This window comes from Mastomys coucha, unplaced genomic scaffold (assembly GCF_008632895.1).
Source record: "Mastomys coucha isolate ucsf_1 unplaced genomic scaffold, UCSF_Mcou_1 pScaffold13, whole genome shotgun sequence".
Taxonomy (NCBI): domain Eukaryota; kingdom Metazoa; phylum Chordata; class Mammalia; order Rodentia; family Muridae; genus Mastomys; species Mastomys coucha.
In genome coordinates this window covers 47,137,584-47,159,173 of record NW_022196895.1, presented here as the reverse complement: position 1 = coordinate 47,159,173, position 21,590 = coordinate 47,137,584, and the positions used below count along the sequence as shown (strand labels likewise).

Here is a 21,590-nt window from a genome sequence, read left to right as displayed (position 1 = left end):
AAAAAAAAAAAAAAAATAGTGATAACCAATGTTTAAAAATAAAAGAGCAAAATCAGATCAGCTTAGCATTTAGAAAGTTACAAGACATCACTTCCATGCTGAAAAATAAATATGAACAACTTGGATAATGGCCGTACTTTTAACAAAATGACTGTCCTATGTTGGCCTCTGTGGCGGTTTGAATGAAAGCAGCCCCCATAGGCCCATTGTGAATGGCACTGTTAGATGTGGCCTTGTTAGGTGTAGCTTTGTTGGAGGAAGTGTGTAGCTAATTGTGGGCTATGAGGTCTCAGATGCACAAGCCAGATCCAGCGTCTCTCTCACTCTCTCTTCCTGATGCCTGTAGATCTGGATGTACTCTTGGCTACCCCTCTAGTACTATGTCTGTGTATGTGTGGCTCCTGGCTTCCTGTCATGATGATAATGGACTAAAGCTTTGTACTATAAGACCGCCCTAATGAAATGTTTCCTTGTTAGAGTTTCTGAGGTCATGATGTCTTTTCACATCAATAGAAACCCTAAGTAAGACATCTCCCCCCCCCAAGCAAGAAATCATAATGTTTACTTAAAATATTTTGTGCTTTTGTGGTAGGTTTTTGTTACTCCATCCTGTAGTTCTTGAGAGTGATCTTTGTAGATATCAAAGTTTTGTTTCAATTCAAAAGGTTCTACCATAAAACTGAACTTGTAAGTCTAAAAAAAAAAGTCCTCCAGACCCTTAACTCCAAATATTTTCTCTTTTGTTTTTCTTTTCACTATGTCTTTTAGACCTTCTTTTTAAATCTCATAATTGCAAACTTACTTCCCACCACAGAACATTTGTACACAGTAATATTTCTTTAGGAAATGCTCCACCACCAAATCAATATTCACAAATCTAAAAAAAAAAAAAATCTAAGTTCAGGAGTCAATATTTATTTAAGAGTTTCTACTCCTCTTGAAAATTTATGTCAATTTAATTTATTAAATCATCACCAGAATGCTTTTTTTAAAAATTCAAAGTAATCACATAATTTTGAATTACATTTTTAATAGCAACATTAATATTGAAATACAATTTTTTCATGTAGACCCTGCCTACTCTCAATGACCAAGGGGTATTAGACTATTTCCCTTATAGAATTATAAAGAGTGATAGCACTTACAGAGCCCAGGAAACATTTATTAATAAATGCCTTGAGGATTGTTTCTTTCAGTCAAACGTAAGCAAAAGCATTTCCCCCCTCTGATAGATACATGACATGGTTTTAGAACTTGCTCAATAATTCTAAAATAAATATTCTAAAAGAAACTTACTCCTAAAGGGACATATGGTTACACATACATTCTCTAGTTCTTAGTCACACATGAAGCAATTATGAGATGTTATGAGATGGCTAATAGATGTAAGAGGTTAGAAATGAACTTGGCTCATTGAGACTGGGCTCTCTTTCCCCTGCAGGGATAGGAGTGTGGAGGTAATTTGGTCTGTTAAATTTCTACAGCAACGAAAACAAAAGCCTCATCTATTATGAAAAACGTGAAACTGATGAAAAATTACTGCCTCAAGCCTTACGTTGTAATAATTCCTGGCTGCTCTCTGTCTCTACATTCTCATTTCCTGCATGACTGTTAATGCACATAATAAAATGCAGAAACGAACACTGTTTCTATGGACCACAGAACCTAGTGGGACCACTTGTCATTAACATAGACTTAGAGGCCATAGACTATGAATAGTAAAAGTGTGACTTCCAAGTGATCAACAGCATGTTAGATGTTACAAGGGGTCTGAGACCCTCTGAGATAGGGTGGGTGCAGCCTTCCTGAGACTTCAGACAGATCTAATGGGTGGGAGAGAAATCATTCAAGCATGCTTTCAGAAAGAGCCTGAAGAAAGATCCTCTGAAAAAGAGCACAGAGCACGGGCAACTCTAACGGAGACCTTGCTGCTGAAGGACAGTACAAGACAGGAGGTGGGGGTTAGCTAGCAGCTCCATTGTGGAGAATGTTGCAGTAAACTGCCACACGTTTCAAAATCAGTTTTAATATATATTTTATAACAGAAGTACATTCTAGCAAAATTACATAGTAGTTTCAAACAGAAAAATATAAATCCTTTCTTAATATACAACAGTGAAACTATAGGACACCAAAATACAAAAGACATTTATGGGAAACAAAAAGACATCAAGGATTATAGACCATAAAATTAAGCAATTATAACATGAAAGGACTATTTTGGGAGACTAGGAGACCCAGTAACAGAGAAGGGGGAATTAAGAGGTAGTAATAAAGAGTAATTATTACCATCTATCTTTATGTCCAATTGGAGGGAAGAGTAATAAGGAGTAACTTTATTACCAACTTCAGTCCAAATTTTAGGGAGGGGTGTGCTTCGTTACCCTCAGAAGATCTATATGGACACATTGCAGACCTGCCTTCCTCCTTCAACTTCCTTGATGCTTCAGATTATATATGTTTATATCTGTCAAACTAGAGTCATAAACAGGTGCCTAGCATAACTGTCCTCTGAGAGTCTCCACCCAGCAGATGTTGGAAACAACTGCAGAGACCCACAGCCAAACATTAGTAGGAACTAAGAAAGTCTTGTAGATGATTTGGGGGAGGAAACGGGGAATCCAGAGGGAATACGGACTCCACAAGATGGTCAAAGGAATTAACTAACTTGGAGCCTTGGGGACTCCCTGAGACTGAACCACTAATGAAGTTTATACAAGGGTTGGACTTATGCCCCCTCAGCACACATATAGCAGACATGCAACTTGGCCCTATGTAGGTCTCACAACAACTTGAGTGGGAGCTTACCCTTACTGTTGCCTGACTATGGATCCTGCTCACCCAACAGGGCTGTCTTGTCTGGCTTTAGTGGGAGGGGTTGTGCCTAGTCCTGTAGTAACTTGAGGTGCCAGGGTGGGTTGGTTCCCCTGGAGGGACCACTCAATTCTCAGAGGTGAATGGGAAAGGATGTGGGGAGGATTGGGGTGCTGTAATCAGGATGTAAAGTGAATTAATACATTAATCAGAAAAAAAGGAAAGGGGGAAGAGAAAGCATACAATGGGATAAGTTTGAAAATAGAATAATGAACACTATTATTTTTGATACCAAAAATTAATAAATTAAAAATAGGTAGACATCAGATATTTACACAAACTATAAATACCTCAAGAAAATTTACAAATGCACATGATACTGAATGAAAACAATTAGAATTTTATTATAGTTTAATTTTGTGTTATACTGAGAGAAGTGGATCTTACTCCTTAATGAAGAGTAGGGAATTTCACAGCTAAGGCTGGTTATGTATACGAATAGCATACTCAAGTCCTTCATAAAGAAATAAGCATCATGACCTCAGTACACTCTTTGATAAACACATAAACGAAACAATTCAAACTCTAAGTCTTTCATAAAGAAAGAAATATCATAGCTTCAAAGCAAACAGGTAAATAAATTAATGAAAAAAAATCCCTGTCATATCCACATAAGAAAATTGGGGGAGCTGCTAGGCAGTGGTGGTGCACTCCTTTAATCCCAGTACTTGGGAGGCAGAGACAGGCGGATTTCTGAGTTCGAGGCCAGCCTGGTTTATAGAGTGAGTTCCAGGACAGCTAGGACTACACAGAGAATCCCTGTCTCAAAAAAAAAAAAAAAAAAAAAAAAAAAAAAAAAAAAAAAAAAGTTGGGGAGAAAAGCTTATAATCAAGTAATTTACATAAGGATGCATACCTAATTTTAAGTCTATAAAACTCTCTATCTTAGTAGAAATTGAGGAATTTTATAACAAAGAAAAAATGATGCAACATTTACTGTCAGAGAAGATACAATTTATAAAGTAAATTGTTGGTTGTGATTTGAGTACATGGGAAACTTGTACATTGCTAACAGATATAAAATCAGTGTACAAGACTGTTATAAATATCATACAAATTAAGTAAGCTGCAGATCTTGGGTATAGCTTTTTTATGAACAAACTCCAGCCTACTCCAGGGAAACTAACAGATGTTAATAGGTATGGAAACCCATACAATTTTCCTGCAGGCTTTTTGTTTGTTTTTATAGACTTGTTATATAGTTCAAAATATATACATATGCAAATAAATATATAAGTGAAAAAATTAAACATAACCTAAATACCCATTAGTAACTGACTGATTAAATAAACAGAGAAGATAACAAATGGATTCACTAAGTGAAGCTAGCAAGACTGCAGAAAAGAGTTTCTCTTTGTAAAATTAGTAAACAAGAAGAGTCAGGTCAGCAAAGAAAATACTACATGCTAAGAAACAAAGAATGACCTCTGTGATGAATAGAAAGTGATAGGATTGTTTGAGAGATATAGCTCAGTTGGTAATGTGCTTCACACACAAGCATTATGCTCTGAGTTTAATCTTTTAGTGACCCATCCACATATAAAGGCTCTAGCTGCCTTAGCTGAATTATTTGAGACACTGTCTCAAGAAATAAGATAAAGCATTACCCTTTGGCTTCCATACCCACATATGTGCATACATACATGACCATGCATGCACACACTAATACCCAAATGATGGGAAATCTAAACCGTGTTGAAAGTCTCAAAGGCAGCATGATATCCTCCCAAGATTTAGCATCAGGACAATTAATGTTGTTAGAATATCCATACTATAAAAAGACTTCCTGCAGATTTAAAGCAACCTCTCATCTAATTACCAATAACACTGTTCACAGATCTAGAAAAAAAAAATCCTGTAATTCATTTGAAAACACAAACATCTGTGATTATCCAAGGTAACACTGAGCAAAAGGAACAATGTTGAGTGTACAAAACACCTTATGTCAAAGAGCACTACAGAGTTTGGCAAAACATACAGTAGAATATTGTTCCAAAGCAGACAAAGAGACAACTAGAATGGGACTAAGAACCCAGAAAAGAAATCTGTATATTTGTGCTTAGCCAAAGTTACCAAAAACATACCTTAGAGCAATACCAAGTCTTCATCAAATTGGTGTTAGGAAAACTAAGTATTAACATGTAGAGGATTAGAAAACATTTATATCCCTTCTTCCATAAAAACTCAACTCAAAATGGATTAAAGAGCTTAATATGGCCAGATGCTCTGAAAATGGTGGCAGTACAAACAAGAGAAACACATCAAGGTATTTACATAAGCAATGACCTCCTTGTAAGAGTCTAAAAGCTCAGTAAATTAAATTAATGATTGACATGGGATTACATCCAGTTTACAAAACTTCTGTGTAACAAAAAGTGGTAATACCACTCAACAAGGTTAAGAGTCAGTGTATATAATGGAAGCTGTATGACCAGTTATTTATTTCCAAGAAATTGGAAGATAAAATATAAAAGAAAAAAGAAATAATGAAATCAAGTAGCTCAACCAAAGGTAGAAAATTATCCAAAAAGATACTTCTCAAAGAAACACAAGCATACAATATCACATAAAAAGGCACTGAGAAATGAAACTCTAAACTATACTGAGAAACTATCTCACTCCACTCAGAGTGGTTATTGTTGAGAACTCCAAACTAAACAACAAACAAGTAGACAGATGGCAAAGCATCCCTCTGGTATGAGTATTGATGTTAGGAGGGATTCCTCTCCAAATGATACTAGTGCACAGTAACTATCAACTGCAGGCTCTACCTCCTGACAACTGCAAGCAGTACCTGCTTCCTACAGAGATCACCAACGGAGATTGGCTAACTGACTTCCTTCTTCTTCAAAGGTGTGCAATAAACCTGCCTCCTAGCACAGCAATGTTCAAGAAGTTCACCACCTTGCTCAGTAGTATATAATAAATAGCCTGACCGTCAGGATGCTAGTGAATCTCCATCAGAGCACACAGTACCCCCATTCTCAGTGATTTGCTATGTGTGTCTCTCCTTTCTTCATCCCCTTGTTGTCTGACCCAGGTCAAGTTCAAAGCTCTGCAAAGCATGGCAGTAGGCACTGACAGCAAAACGTACTTCAAAGTACTCATATCAAGAAGATTGAATCACAGACTACTGGATGATGGATGAGTTACTTTAAAAATGTAAAAATAAGAGAATTAAATGAACCATTAAAAACAACATGCAAGAAGCTGCAGGATATAATAAAAATTGTCTTAGACAAAATTTTATAACTAGAATTCTATATTTTTAAAATAAATTTAAAAAAATATAAAATATACTTCAATGTCTTAGAAAAACAATAATAATATAAAGACAAATAATAAGATCAGGGAACAAGTTAATAAAATGTATATAAAGGAGTAATATGTAGGCTCAATGAAGCAAGACAGTGACTCTTATAAAAGAAATCAAGACAGAAAATTTAGTTAGATTAACCACAAGACAATGAGAGAAGACTCAAATCAGTAACATTGGGAGTGGGTACACATACCACAAACACCAGTGAGATTCAAAGCATCATTAGGGTATATGTGGAAAATATATAGCCCAATAAATTATAAAATTTAGAAGAAAGTGATGTATCAAAATTGAGCCATATCAAAATTAAACTAGAAATAAAGATATAATGCATCACATTACTAGATTCCAGTCCTCTTGATAATTTCAGTAGATGGCAAAGAAACCACAGAACAAAGTGTGGATGGCATCCTTAGTCATAGAAGTTCCAGAGAATCTAGGAGCATAAATATATCACTCAAATAGTAAAGCTACCATTGGGAAGTCTACAGCCAACACTATACAACTAGGGGAATGCCTTAAAGCATTCCTACTGAAATCAAGAACAAGACAAGGAAAGCAGATGCAAAGCAGGTGCAAATTAAAAATAGGTTGAGATTATATTTCACTAGAACCAGAATAGCTATCATTAAGAAAACAAGCAATAGGTACTGGTGAGGTTGTGGACAAAGGGAACTTTTATAAACTCATTCAGGGAACAAAAACTTCTCTAGTCAGTGTGTAAATCAGTATGGAGTTAAAAACTAAAAATAGAACTTCACTATGCTGCAGCTATACCACTCCTTGGTGTATTTCTACAGGACTTTGAGTCAACAAGCCACAGAGATATAGCATATACATACCTATCATGGAGCTCTTTGTACGTCAGGATATGGTTTCAACCTTGATACCCACCAAGAGATGAATGGTTATGAGAATGTACTGCCTGTTCAAAATAGATTCTTATTTAGCCATAATGTATAACAATCATGCCCTTTGCGAAGAATATATGTGAGAGAGCATCATTATATTAAATAAGTCAGATCCACAAAGACAAATATGTCCTTCACTTCTTTTGTGAATATTAGATTTTGTATATATATATGTATATATATATATATGAATGATATAAGACAATTAAGAAGGACAGATGAAAATAGTGATCATTGAGAGAGTAAGGGAAAGAGTCAAGGAATGAAGAGGATACACATGATGAATATGCTTAAAGTATATGATACAATAGACAGAAATCATCTTTATAAAATATATCACCAGGTAAAACATATCAATAAAAGGAAAGATACTCTGTATATATTATTCATACAGCTGTTAAATACAAGACCCAAAGTAAGACCTTAATGGAAATCACAGAAGTAAAAGTAGATAAACACAAAACACAAAATGTCTGGATTTCTTTCCCACACGCCGTCCCTCATCTCATATACTGGAACTATGTTTTTATGTGCTCCTTTCAGGCTAACTTTCTCTTGTGTCTGGCACAGTGCAGTGATTTCACACTGAGATATTAAATAACAATTTACTTAGTGAAGAAATGAAATAGAGATCCAGACTTATCCTATCCTTATCTTGATTTCAGGGTTTATGTCTCATTTTAAGGTTCTCTGACCCACTAATACCATATGGCTCAGAGAGATGGATATGGAAGAGAAGGCAGGTGGAGGCCTGATCAGACATGAGGAACTCCCTCCCTGTTGACTTAAGCACAGACTTGTCCCACAGCTTCTGGTAAAGATAGTTTCAGTCCAACTTCCAACAGACTGAGAGAACTGAAACATACATTTGTCTTTAAATATAACTAAATGTATCTAGACTTTTTCTGAATACTATTCATCTTAGTTAATTAAAGTCACAAAGCATAGAGGTTAATTACCTTTTTTAAATTATTTTTTAATTTTTTTTTTTTAAATTTTAGTCATTATCACTCTCCTAGTCTACCCTCTGGCTTTTCCTCATCCCATACCTTCTCCCCAGTCTCCAAGATGATGTCCCAACTTCTCCATCGCCACCTCACCAGACCTCCCCACTCCTTGGGGTGTCAAGTGATTTGAGGGTTAAGTGTGTCTTCTAATTATCTTAAATTTTTAATTTGTATGAATCTTTCTCTGGAATCACTTATCAACAGTTCTCAACCACAAGTATTTGCACTACAAAAAAAAAAAAGACAACTTATCTCTAATTGAGATTTTAACAAAATTTATTGATTCAGAAATACTTAGGAGTGTTTATAAAAACAGCTACTTTAAGGTGTTACTGTCTATAGAAAAATAATCTGTAAGGAAAAATGAATATGAGCCAAAGGAAGTATTGTTAAAAGAAGCCTATGTAAGAAGAAGAATAGCTATATGCCCCTGGCCCAGTCACTGTTACTACTGAGCTCAAATGCTGATTGACACAGCGTTTGGTTCATCCTGTGAGGGATGGAATGTAAGCAGGAAAAAGAAGCAAGCAAGAGACACCCTTGAGTGTTCTCCATCACTAATATGGAAAACTAATCTGCCTTCCATTTATAGTCATAACTCACATGGTCTATTTCTATTTGCCCAAATGATCTACTGTAGGGATTAAAGTAAATAGTTCTTCATTACAACTTTGTATTTGGCTGCTAGATGACAGCACGTTTGAGAAAGGGCACGGGGATTCTTCTGCCTGAGCAAGCCCAGTAATTATAGTGTGAATGGTCAAATTACACTAAATTGTACTTATCTTAGAAAAAATGTAGCAAATGGAAACATTTAATTTATTCCACAATTTGGTCTAGCTTTTAAATTTATTCATGTGAAAGGATCTGTAAGACATTTAAAAGGCAAGGATGATTTGAGCCTCTCTCTTTCATGGTCTCTGAAATACCTCAGTTACAAGCATGAAAAAAAAAAAGATGCTGAAATGGCTCAAAAAGACAACTAAACTAGCCTTGGAGTACAGAGCTATCTTCAGATTTCCAGAGCAACGTGTATTTCCAAAACCATTCCATTGTTAATTCAGTAGACCAATCAGTCACTGAGGTATTTCCAGTGAACTATGACATCACTGTCCACAACAACATAGTATCTCTCTCCCACTGTAAAACATCATAAGTCTCATAGTAATATAATTATATTACATAATTCTCATCTTTTACCTTATTGCTTATATATGACATCACATTATATAGATGAAGGAAACCATTCAAGAATATATACATATATATATACATACATACACACATATATATGTATATACACACATATATATACATATATACATATATATATATATGAAACATGTTTTCATGATGTAATCTCAGCTTGTCTGGAATTCACTGAATAGAACAAGGTGGCCTCAAATTCTCAAGAGATTCAGCTGCCTTGGGTTTTTAGCGCTCCAGTATTAAAGGCATGCACTACCATAACATGCTTCATATTATGTATTTTAATCATATTCACTCCTTACTCCTCCCACTAACTCCTTTCAAATGCATTCCTACCTCTCCCTACATGTTGTGCTTTCTATAATAATAATAATAGTAATAATAATAATAATATAGAAACCAATCTGCCATGCCCATATATTGCTGTATATGAAGCCAATAACTGGAATCTGGTTAATTTACCAAAAGCCACATGGTTATAGCAAATTGACTTTCATTACTCCAAAAACATCAATAATTCACATCACCCATTGGGGTGGTGGCTCAAGAGTTCCAGCCCTCCATGCAAAAATGTTCACCTCCTTACTTTTGTGCAAGCAACCACAGCTTCTTTAATTCACGAAGGCACAAATTCTATCATGTCCTGAAGGGTTCCACCTCTGACTCTTAGGATCATTCCATTCTCTCTTTCATAAGGTATGCTGAGCCTTAGTTATGTGAAGGCATATCTTGGTTATCAATTTCACTGCATCTGTTATCAACTAAAACTTAAGGTGCTGGGCATCCTGTCAGTGAGTTTTCTTGAAAAGATTATTTGAAGTAGGAAGACCTACCCTGAAGGTGGGTGGTGCTTTCAGGTATAAGCTGAGATAAAAAGACACTAAAGATGGAATGTTTACTGCTTGTCTGCTTGCCCTTAGTTCACTGGCAAGTTCATCTGTTCAGCTGCTGTCACATTTCATCCCTCATGTTTGAACCATCATCTTTAGGATTCCAATACATACTGATGACCAGCCGCTCTCCCAGAATCCCTCAGACCTCCACTACACCTGAACTGCTGAGACATTCAGCCTCATGGGCTTAACAACTACAGGATTTTCAGCCTTGCAGTGTGAGTCAGCTATTGTTGGATCACCTGAGCTGCTGCTGCCCACTCAATCTTCTAAGTGCCCTTCTAATAGATGTATACATGCTAGCAGCTTCATTCCTTTAGAAAACCTTAACACGGGGAGGAAAATAATAGAGATGTTCTACTGTGGCTGAGCATTCCACTAATACATTCTCCACACTTTGACCAATTGTGAGTTTTGGCATTACATTTTAAAAAATTTTCGTATCAATTCTAGTCAGAATTGATGTAACTCCATTCCAGGGAAGATATTTTGGTATCATAGTTAGGAAAGTTTATTTGCCTCCCTTGGCCCTGTTTACTACAGTGCTTGTGATGTCCAGCCAAGCAGCCCTGTGAGCTCCTTAGAGCTCCTTATGGCCCTCTAAAGATAAAAAGTCTACTTTCTTCCTCTAAGGAGCCACTCTCAATCTTAATGTGAGGCACAAAGACAGCAGCTCATCTAAGATGTACTTTGAGGACCTTTATTGCTGTCTCCTCCTGGTAGGTCTAGAGAGTAGGAGAGTAGATTGTGTACTTAGGTGTGTTTGGGTCTTCAGTTTTCCTTCATGGTCAGATTTCCTGATCTGAATGACAGTTCTATAGTAATCTGATTTTCAGTTTCTCCCGGATACTGAATGATCCTTTCCCTTGCATGAAATTTGTAACCAATCTCTATCATATTGCATTTATAAACCTGCAAATGAAAAACAAAATAAGCTGCCACTATTTTTTCAAATTTATACAAAGTGCCCCAATTAAGGGAGGGGAGTTCTGCAAACATCACCAGTAAAATATAGTCTGCACCTAATCAATTCTTACTTCTATTTGACCTGTTCCTTATGTTGCACTAGAGATTTATTAAAATGTACTACACACACACACACCTAAAAAAGCTTTAAGTAGTATTTTCCATTGATCTTAAGAAGGAAAAAAGTGACAAGACTAGTTCTTATAGGATTGGGGTTACATACAAGTAATCCTGGTCAATCAGCATTACTCTATGCTCTTGCCATTCATTTCTCTATTTCTCTAGTGTTAAAATGATATTAGATGATGTTATGCTCCCACATGGGCCCTGGAAACTCTCTATATCTGTTTATCTAGGCTGATTCATTATGACTCAATGATCCCCTAACCCCTCACACACACTACTCATTCTCTCTCTCTCTCTCTCTCTCTCTCTCTCTCTCTCTCTCTCTCTCTCTCTCTCTCTCTCTCTCTCTCTCTCTCTCTCCATCCTTTCCTCCTCTTCCTGGTGCCTTTAATTAATTAGAGTCCATATTATTTGTTCTTCCAAACAATTCTCCTGATCACATTCAACCCCATTACACAGGGCTAGAACTCTTGTGTATGCCTCCCTCATATTTACCATTGTATGATATAGTGATTGTTTAATGAGCCTTCTTATTTTTTCTTGTGAAAGTGTACTGTCCTAAAAATGAATCCCATGCTTTTAGATATGGAATGAGGAGTATATACTAAATACATAAATGTTAAAAATAAATGAAAGAGGCCAAAATACTATAGCAAAGCCAGGTGTCCACAAAATACCTGCTTCTTCTTCTTTTTTTTTTTTCTTTTTTTTCTCAGTTCTGAATACATCTATAAATTTCAGAGAAATAAATTTGGGCTGTAAAACTATGCTTCTAATCCATGTAATCTCTCACTTTTTTCTTGTTTTTTTTTCCCCCTTATAGATAAAGAATAAAAGGGGCATGTATACCTTTAAAACATATTATACATTCTGAAATGAATCTGCAATAAGGATGTTGAAATGAAAATTAAAGTAACTCACTCTTCAAGATTATTAAACTACTAATGTATTTATGATTAAAATGATGTTCACCTAAAGGTAAAATGTTCTGCAGGTAAAAGTGTATGGTGGTTTGAATGACTAGAAGGGACAGTCTCGTTGGAGAGGTGTGTCAGTATTGAGATTTCAAAAGCTCGTTCCAGGCCTAGTCTCTCTCTCTCTCTCTGCCTGTTGCCTATTGATCAGGATATAAATCTCCGGTTTGCTTCTGCAGCGCCATGCCTTCCTATCTGCTCTCAAACTACCATCATGCTCTTGAGCAAGAGCCAGATTAAATGCTTTCTTTCTTTTGTAAAAGAGTTGCTGTGATCATGGTGTGTTGTCAGAACAGTAGAGCAGTAACTAAGGCAAGGCACATGCCCCAAGATGACAACCCAAATTCAGTTCCCAGAAACTGACTCCTACAAGTTGTGTTATGTCCATAACACACACTCATAGATATGTAAATAAATGCATAGATAGATAGATAGATAGATAGGTGAATTGATAGATAAATAGATGTGAAAAAATAACAGTTTATATTGCATTAAAATTACTGTATAACAATACTATTTTGAATATTCTATTGAGACAAATGTTTAGTGATGGGGCTAGAGAGATGGCTCAGATGTTAAGAGCACTGGCTACTCTTCCAGAGGTCCTGAGGTCAATTCCCAGCAACCACATGGTGACTAACAACCATCTATAATGGGAGCTGATTCTCGCTTCTGGTGAGTCTGAAGACAGCTACAGTATACTCATATATATAAAATAAATAAATCTTTTAAAAAATGTTTAGTGACTATTATAAAGAAAAACTAGTAAATTGTACAACTATGTGTTTGATTTTCCTAGAATCTATCTGTAGAATATTAAATTTCTTCTCAAGGTAATAAAAAAATCATATTTTTGATTTCTCAAGTAAATAATTTCATGGCAGAAATAATAGCATTAGCCAAAGTTTCAAATACTATTTTTAGTATTGTTGATATTAATAGCAGTGTTATTCAAATTGATGTTGGAATGTTGGGGCATGGCTATAATTTGGATTTTCAACAATTGTGTAATGATAAAATAAGGTGGTCATTTTAGGGTGCTACTTTCCAGGTTTACTAATTTTAAAAATAAGGAAAGAAGTAGGAGAAAGATATCTGAGATATCTGAACTTCGGTACATGTAAAGGAAAGACTGAAAGAATTCCCTGAAGCATATATATCTACATATACACAGACACACACACAGACACAGACACAGACACACACACACACACACACACACAGAGAGAGAGAGAGAGAGAGAGAGAGAGAGAGAGAGAGAGAGAGAGAGTCATGAAGAAAAATGAAGGACCATATAAAGACAAAAAGATAGAGAGATGCAGATAACAACACACAGAAGTGACCAGGGATCTTCAAACTACTCGAAAGAGTTTTACCTCTGCCAGAGATAACAGGATGACTCTCAATGTGTGTGTGCATGCATAGGTGATTTGAGCATCTAGGATTTGCAGAAAATGAAGGAAGTAAAAAGATCTATATAGCGAGTCATTAGAAATATGATACGCCAACCCAATGAAAATAGTGGAAAATGATGCAAGAGGGAAGGTTTTATTGCATTATTTTTGCATTAGTGGAAACATTTGAGAAGCTCATCTTTAGAATGTCATCCCCTTACTTGACAGTACCTGCTTATGCTCGGTTATGATGGGAGTGTGCTTGGTGTGAAGGCGCACGAGGACATTATCCTTGATTAATAAGGGCTCTCAAGCATTGTGACATCCCCTTTCTGCACCTCAGTTCTAGCATTCATAATGGGGAATTGGGATTTTCATTTTAAAATATAACTTCATGTTGAATTTAATGAACCAGAATATATGAGATGAAAGAGAAAGAGGAAATTTAGAATGTGAGCTCTCATAAAGTGGGCTTTCCTGGCATCTGTCTTCACTGTCAAGGGACTCCAGATATAGTTTATAAAAATAAATTAAACATAATTTGAGAAACAATGAAATTCTTCATCACAGAGAGCCAAGAGCCATTTAAATCTGCTAAAGGGTTTTGAAAATTAATCTTTTATGACCACTACTCTGTTGCTAAATCTCTGAAAGGCTTCAACATGCAACATTTTTTTTTCCTGAGAACATAGTTTTTATAGTAAAACCTATCCTTGTTTTGCTTTAGCAGAACTGTATTGGAAATAATTATAAATGTGTATGTTCTCCATAAGGTGATGAAGGAAAAGAAAGGAAAAAATATGTTTTTAGTCCTTTTCAAGTGTTAACACAGTTAATGCACAAAAACTCTAATGTGCTCCTGTTGTAAACCCACATTATACTTACTTTTTCATATATTAAAATATGGAGTGCTGGCAACAGCCAGTATTTCTGTGGCGCATGTTAAGCAGTGTAATACTACTGAAGGCCCTCAATTTTATTTTATACTTTACCTTCAACAGCTCTGTCAATCTTTCTTCTTGTAATCACAGTTTCAGATATTTATAAAAAGTCAAAGTCCTCTTGTGCTCAACAATTTAAATAATCTGCTGTGATTTACAAAAGTCTTTATTCTTTAAATTAGTTAACACATGATTATGTTTTTAACACAGAATACAAGAATATTGTTCTATCTTTTTGAACAAGACTGGCTTTAATGAAACAAGGTCTAATTTTGAAGACAATAAACAGATATGGCATTTAAGATCATCACTGAGATAAAAAAAATTCAAAAATATGCCATATTGTGAAATAGTCAATGGGAAATATATTTTAAATTTCACAAAAAGTGCAATATATGGATGATTAGCTATATGGTTCTTAGCGTGATGAGAGAAACAAGACTAAACAAGGCTAATGGGACTAAACATCACAGGTTAGTGCTAAAATCTACTTGCTAGCACTTTTTCTAGAAGTGTTACTTCTAGAAAACTTAATTACTTCTCAACTTAATTACAAATTTACACAATACTTTTGTCGAAACCTTATATATGGAATTAATTAATTAACGTGATAAAGCACCTCCTAGCACTTCAGGAAGCAGGGCTGACAGACACAGGGAGGAGGTATGTCATCATGCTGGCAAGAGCTGAGGGACGAGAAGCATGTTAGGCTGAGAACTGAAAGCATGAGATTTAAGTTTTCAAACAACTGTGCACTTAGAAGTGATTGGACAGATGGAACTAAGTCACGTGTAAGAGTTCATCAAGGGGGCTTCCATTCTGGCAACTATGGCTGAATGGACAAGACTCATGATGAGCAGTCACCACAGAATTATCCTCTTCTGGTCCATTTAAAACGAATGCTTGAACAAAACTCAAAATAACAGGCCACCAACCCCCTCAGCCTTCCCCAGCAGTAAGGTAATGCAGTGCCTTTCATCGGCCAGTGTATCATCTGATCTTTTCCTGAGTTTTCGTTTTCATGAGCATGTGTGTTGTGAACGTGTGTGGATTTGTATTTATTGCATGTGTGTGTGTATATGTGCATGCATATGAAGGCCAGAGGTTGATGTTAGAATCATCCTCAGCTACTCCTCCACATTAGTCAGAGACAGGGTCTCTCAATCAAACCTGATGTTACGAGGTAGCTTGCACTGGTGACTTTCTGTCTCTGCTTTGCAAGACTTATTACAAGAGGGCTACCACATCTGGCTTATTTATCTCTCAAGAGTTTCTTTATGTTTGCATGATCATTGTATGCAAGAGGGTGAAGTCAGCAGGCATTATTTTCAAGTCTTATGTCACGAGTGACTTATGACAGTTGAGAAGTAGTATAATTCTTGATACAGCTTTCTCCTATACATACCACTGAGTATGTGTCACTGAGCATAATGAATTTTAATCCTTCAATAAATAATAATATGATAAATAATAAATTTGACATAATGATTAATTTTCAAAAGTAAAGTAACTTGACTTAAATATTTTTCATTATTAAATGAAAATTAGCTTCCTGTCCATCTCAGTAGATTGGAACAGAGTAGGAAAGCAAATTACTGAGAGACTCTTCATTATAACCATTTGAAAGAATTGCCTAATACAGAATGCAAAGATGCTGGGAGACAGCTCAGACTCACTTGTCAAAAGCAAGAGAATAATAAATTCATGTCTCAACAGCATATGCAGAAGGCATTGCATGGCATTGGCAGGAATATGTACATCAGAGGCAGGAGAGTTTGAGGAGAGATGTCAACTTTAACAGTGAAAAGCCTGATTTTCTAATCAAAGCTTTCCATCCTCAGCCATGTTTCCTCAGTTTCAAGTGCACAAGAGCTAGACAACGAGCAAATTTTACTAAATAGAGCAAGGGGAAGACTAGAATCCCTCGGGCCCATGATAAAAGAAACCAGGAGCCACAGTAGGAAGTGTACCCTGAAGGGGACTGGCAAGGTCATTACTTTTCTTTTTAACTTGTAACATTTTAACCACTCCAGCCTTCCAATGGCATGTATGCACTATTTCCACTTATGAGAGATCTTGATATGTTAAAAATTGTAGGAAATGGATGATGGAGGCCACTAGAATTTTCCTTCTTAGAAAGAAAATCCCAAATAACACAGAAAATAAATAGCAAACATATAAATAGAAAAGAGGTACTACTGGATATCTCAAATTTGAAACTTTTATCAAGAAAAATGAGCCTACCTAAGTTCAGCATAGATTCTAAATGATCTTTTAATTTCTCAGAATGGCATTAGTGAGAAAACAGAAATCTGAGCATTTATTATGAAAAAATGGTCTGTATGAATAATGAAATACAAGCTATGGATGAGCAGACTGGCACAGAGTAGCTGATGAAAGACTACAATGTAGAAAACGAACAATGTAGAAAAACTCTGGGCCTACTTAGAGCCACAGTACATCATATCCCCTGCATGTGGTAGAAGGAAGACCTGGAAAGCCACATTTCCCTGATTTACAAAGGACCCCTCCACCACCTGCCCCATACCCTCCCCACAGGCTTTTAAGCTATAGAAATGTGGGGATATGTAAAGCAAGGTTATTTTCATGCTGGGTTCACTTTGAAGACAGTCTTACAGAGGACAGGAACATGCTAAGTAAAAGCCACTCCTGTCACTCCTGCAAGTTCACAGGAGAGCTATTCACCTCACAAATAAAAAGGAAAATAAATGGGAAGATGACTGGGTCCCCACAACTGTAGCAAGTGGGAAAGAAAAGGAATGAAGAAAGAGTGCACTGGTGCCTGAAGAGTTCAGTTTGGAAGAAAAGGCAAAAAAAAGTTCCTGAGGGGGTTTGTGCTAGAGAAATATTAATACCATATAAAAGGCCAGAAGAAAGGAAAACAGAAAAGGATTGAAGAGTCAAAGAATGGGACTGAGATCTAAAAATGCCACGATTTCCAAACTAACAAATACAGCGCCAGCAGCAGAAAGGAGAATAGACACGATCTGAAATTCAATTACAGACATGAAGGGAAGGGGGGCAGGATATAATCACTGTAACCCCAGAAGGATAGGCAGAGATTTCAGAAATGCCTGCCCTTAACACTTTCAGAGCTTTGGCTGGTAGTAAAATACAATATATATGTAAAGATTAAGTAAGGATCATTTTAGGCTAATATACCAATTTAAAATATCTCCATTATTTATGTTCTGACTGCCTGAAAAATATAGTTTGATTTAAAAAAAAATCTTGTAAAACAAGTTTTGAGCATAGAATCTGTGTCACTGAACAAGGACTAAATCCTAACCACAAAGTCCTGACCATTGCTTAGCACCTCTGTCTCTCTCACCTTAGGTCTTTGCACCCCAGTGTGGAAGATTCAGATGGACATGTGTACTTTCAACCTCTGTCCATATTTCTGCAAATGTCTGTTGGCCATTCTGTGGACATAGCAGAATTCTCCAGGGTTTGATCTCTCTCTCTCTCTCTCTCTCTCTCTCTCTCTCTCTCTCTCTGTGTGTGTGTGTGTGTGTGTGTGTGTGTGTGTGTGTGTGTGTGTTTGCTTATATTATCTGTGCACCATGTGTGAGGTGTGCACAGACTCCAAAAGACGGCATCAAAATTCCCCATGCAACTGGAGTTACAAATATTTCTGAGACTTCATTAAGGTGCTGAGAATTGAGTCCTCTGCAAGAAAATCCAGTGTTCTTAACTGGTGAGTCAGCTTTTCAGCACCAGCTCAATATGCTTTAATAAATTACATTTATAATAAAATCTCACTATAAGACATTGAAATATGTTTGAAATCAGTTGTTGGAGGACATAGGACCTCATGTACAGTATTATGTTCTCTAAGGAGAATAACTTTCAAGACAGGCATAGCCACTTGGCATCACACTGCACTTTGTAGCAATCTTTAGCACAAATACCAAAGCCTATTGTCTTCTTTAGGATTAACTAGCACAAATTACAGACACCGCAGAGACTACTCCTAGCCTCATCATATATACTATGCTTTGTAAAGCAGACTTCACTGTTATGAAAATGCATTCAAGGGGTGAATTTTTCTAAAAGAAGGAAGCGCCTGCAGTTTGCCCTTTATATTGTGAATTGTACTTCAGCAGAGTTTGTTAGGGATTGGTTGACACTAAGAAATACCATGCACTTCAAGAACAGGCATCAAAGCAGAAAGGGAAAAAGAGTGTGAGCCAGAAAAGTGAGGCTAGCATAGGACTTTCCCAGGGCAACATCAAATAACAAAAGACTCACTGCAATGAACACAAAGGTTTTGAGAGAAAGTGTGACCCAAGGATGTCATGAACAGCAAAGATGCTATGAAGTACAAAAACAAAAGAGATAGCAGTGCCAAAATGCAAGTCCCAAGAAGAGATACCAAATCCTTAATTTACCAACCCAGAAGGTGAGAGAAAAACAGATGAAGAAAAGGTAAGTATTCAATGTCCAAATATATACATAATTTGGACAGTGTATTATTTCAGACAACTTTAAAATTGATGATTACTCCATGTGTGGAGATAACTGTCTAGCAGAAAGCATGTAGAGTACAAAGACTTTTGAGGATTCTTTTAGACAGGGGTACAAAGAAAAATTATTTGACAATATGCTTGGGTAGCATGGGAGGGTCATATTATACATGGAAAAGTATTTCCAATCCTTTTCTTTTAATCAATGAAAGCACCACCATTATTTCAAATAAATTTAGACATTATGGTGATTATGTAAATTCCAAAAGCAAGTGTGCTTTCATGAAATCTTTATGGGAAGGATTACAAGCAATGGGAAGAGATGGTGGAGATCAGGCTGAGATCCAGTAGATCCAGAGCTTAGCTTAATTTGCACGGCTTAATTGGGAAAGGAAAGTCCCTAGGCAAATGTGCCAAACAAGAACATAGTTAAATGTAGATCACTGGTACCATGTGCCTGTTATATCTTCTGAGAAATTCTATGTGCTCAAAGCATTCTCTTAAATGTGTTAAAAATACAATGCCTACAAAATATATTCACTTGCTTAACAACATAAAGTCTTTGAACATTTTAAGTGTCTAATACGTGAAATCATTCAAATGCAGCTTCTTTATTAAGAAAACATAACAGAAAGGGCTCAAAGTTCTTTTCAGTGATGTCTATAAAAAATATTAAAAAGAAAGAAATCATTAAATGAATGTTTTGCTACTGATATCACTTTATTTGAAATGTGTTGCTAACATGGGCTGTTTATAAGAAACAATTTTAAATGTAAGAATAACAATAATAGTTTCGTTTGGGGATAAGAGATAGAATGCTTATATGTTTAATAAATGTTTTTTGTGTAAATCATGACTATATTTATATTGTCCTTAAGCTAGCTTCATACATTTAGGATGAGAGTAGTAATGAAGCAGTCATCTGTGTCTCAGGCTCTCCTCGATCCAAGGCAGCAAGCTAACACAAGCAGAGCATGTAACAGTGCTAGAGGCAGCCCATGTGCAGAAAGAAGCCCTGAGGCTCAGCTTGGAGACATGGCTATCTTTTCAGATGTCAAAGAGCAGGCCCAATAGCCAGGATGCAATGGAAAATTCTTCTATGATATTTGTCATCTTAAAAAAAAAAAGTGAGTGAGGTCTGGTTCTACCCATCTATCTTCCTATCACTTGGAAGGCAGAGCCAAGAGTACTATGAGTTTAAAGATGCCTGTGTTAGACAATAAGAACCTCACTCAACTGATAAGGATCAAGTTATCCATACCAGTGGTGCACTATCAAACGTTTGAAAGCTGAACCATCCTTCCTCCATTATCATTATCTCATTTGACCCATGAATGTCAACCCATTTGTTATTTTTAAATATATACTTATTTAAAAATTTCATAGTACAGATACTGTATTTTCATCGTACAACTTAATCTAACTCTTCTCAAACATCTCCTGACATATCATATTCCTTATTTCATATCATCTTTTCATAGTCCACTGAGAACAGACAGTGTTAGCATGTAGGGATATTCACTAGATCAACCTATCAATGGCTACTTCCTTGAGAAAAATTGAGTCTCCCTGTCCAGAAGGTACTAACTGCCAACACTCCTAAGTGAAGACACTTCCCCTTCTCTGTTAGACAATTTTTTTGCAGCAATTCTCTATAAATGTTGGTTCTTATAATGTCTCTGCCCCCTGAGCCACATGAGGAGGAGATATGCTATGGATAGCTCATGTGGTTTTGATGTAAAATATTCTCATAAGCTGACTTGTTTGAACAGGTGGTCCACAGCATTTGGTGTGACCTTTGAGCAATTTAGCCTCTAGTTGACTTCTTTTATGTTTTTAAATTTATAGCATTGTATTCCATGTCTGCATATTGGTTCTCTGGGATAGAAAGAAGCCTCTTGCTGCCTGGCACCAAGCTCATTCCAGTTGACATGATTTCTATATCACGATCAACTGGAGCACCTAGAATGATGAGCCCAAATAAGTCTTTTAACTCATATGAAACTGCGTGTTAGGTAGTTAGCCACAAGGACAGGAAGGGAATTACTGAGTCAAGCTGCTGTTTGAGTATGAGTATAAGCGAATTCAGTTTCTTATCCATGTCTGTAAGGAACATTGGGATTCAAACTCAGAAGATGGAAAAGAAAATAATGCTACAAACTTTAGACCACTATTCTGTCAAATAACATATATTACCAGGACATTTTAATACTGCCATTTATCAATCAGATACAAAAACAAGTGACAGTAACCTTAAAAGAACTAAGAAAACCTGGAATATCTTAATATCTATTGAGTATTATTAAAAATAACCTATTGGATAATAAAATTTAACATAAAAGACAATAAAATCAGATAGCCACTGGTTTTTAAGAATTGTTGCGTTGCTGCAATCAATCCTGGAATCACTGTGGCTCATTCACAGATTTTGGCTTTCTGAAATCAGTGAATATGCTCTCTCAGTGTGTGTGTGTGTGTGTGTGTGTGTG

The 21,590-nt window shown here is 36.2% G+C and overlaps 1 protein-coding gene across 3 annotated transcripts in view; it reads right to left on the bottom strand.

Annotated features, from left to right (window-relative positions):
• Prr16 (proline rich 16) overlaps positions 1–21,590 on the bottom strand; it is a 303,614-nt gene that overhangs the window by 112,011 nt on the left and 170,013 nt on the right. The gene's annotated exons all lie outside the window — the stretch shown is intronic.